We start from the raw sequence: 1817 nt of genomic DNA, 5'->3' as shown, positions 1-1817 counted from the left end.
GAAATGTGAAGTACTTTAGTTACAAACGTGACATTTTAGCCAGAGTTCTGTGTTGCACCCTATAGTGGAACATTCATTGGAGTGCCCTGCTTAACAAAGAAGCTGGAGTATAAGTGGCTCTTATGCACTAAGAACTGACACTAAAAAACAAATCATGCAATGGAAAGAAGCAGCTCTCCTCTCAGCCCTGGAGTCTAGAAACGTGTTTGTGGCTCTTAGCCCATAGAAATGAATGGGAGAGAGATCAACCTTCTGCAGTTTCTCTCCACATCCAGCCAGAAAGTCAAAAACTTCACGGATGCTTTCTCTTAGGAGAGTGAATGATTTGCCACTCTAGTCAAAGCGGGGAACTGTGAGGTACTTTATTTTCAAAAGTGATAATTTAGCCAGAATTCTGTATTTCGCCATATACAGGAACAGGCATTGGAATGTCCTGCTTCACAAAGAAGCTGGAACTTAGCTATCTCTTCTGCATTAAGAACTCACACTTAGAAACACCAATTATGCAGTAGAAACAAGCTGCTCTCCTCAGGGCACTGCAGTCTATAAAAGAGTTTGTGGCTGTTTCCCATAGGAATGAATGGGAGACAAAACAACCTTCTGCAGTTTCTCAACACCTGCACCTGCAAAATCTCAAACTTCACAGATGATTTCTCTTAGGAGACTGAATGATTTTTCACTGTTTGAGGAGCGCGGAACTGTAAAATGCTTTAGTTACACAAGTGACGTTTTAGCCAGAGTTCTCTGTTGCGCAGTATAGAGAAACAGGAATTGGAGTACCCTGCTTGCCAAAGAAGCTGGAGCTTTGCAGGCTTTTCTGCATTAAGAACTCACACTTAGAAACACAAATCATGCAGTAGAAATAAGCAGCTCTCCTCAGGGTACTGGAGTCTTGAATCGTGTTTGTGCCTCTTTGCCCATAGAAAAAAATGGGAGAGAGAACAACCTTTTGCATTTTCTCGGAACCTCCAGCTCAAAAGGCTCAAACTTAATGGATGCTTTCTCGTAGGGGATTGAAAGATTTGGCACTGTTTGCAGAGGGAGGAACAGTGAAGTATTTTAGTTACAAAAGTAAAGTTTTAGCAAGAGTTCTGTGTTGCACCATACACAGGAAAAGGAATTGGTGTGCCCTGCTTGTCAAAGAAGCTGGAGCTTAGCTTCTTCTTTTGTATTAACAACACACATTTAGAAACACTAATAATGTAATGGAGACAAGCAGCTCTCCTCAGGACATGGAGTCTAGAAACGAGTTCGTGGCTTTTTGCCCATAGGAATGAATGGGAGAAAGAACAATCTTCTACAGTTCCTCTGCACCTCCATCTGGAAAGTCAGAAACTGCACGGATTATTTCTTGTAGGAGACTGAATGATTTGGCACTCTTTTCAAACATGGTAACTGTGAAGTACTTTACTTATACAAGTGACCTTTTAGACAGAATTCTTTTTGCACCGTATAGAGAAACAGGCATTGGAGTGCAATGCTTCCCAAGCAAGCTGGAGCTTAGGTGGCACTTCTGCATAAAGAACTTACAATTAGAAACACACATCCAGCAGTAGAAAAAAGCACCTTTCCTCAGTGCACTGGTGTCTAGAAACATTCCTAACAGTGGCTCTTTGCCAATAGTAATGAATATGAGAGAGAACAATGTTCTGCAGTTTCTCTGCACCTCTAGCTGAAAAGTCACAAACTTCATGGATGCTGTCTGTTAGGAGACTAAATGATTTGCCACTCTATTCACAGTGTGGAACTGTCAAGTACTTTGGTTAAAAAAGTGAAGTTTTAGCCAGAGTTCTGTGTTGTGCTGTATACAGGAACAG

Source organism: Octodon degus, unplaced genomic scaffold, assembly GCF_000260255.1.
Source record: "Octodon degus isolate 3935 unplaced genomic scaffold, OctDeg1.0 scaffold00332, whole genome shotgun sequence".
In the NCBI taxonomy this organism is placed as follows: domain Eukaryota; kingdom Metazoa; phylum Chordata; class Mammalia; order Rodentia; family Octodontidae; genus Octodon; species Octodon degus.
This window is presented reverse-complemented; position numbering follows the sequence as displayed.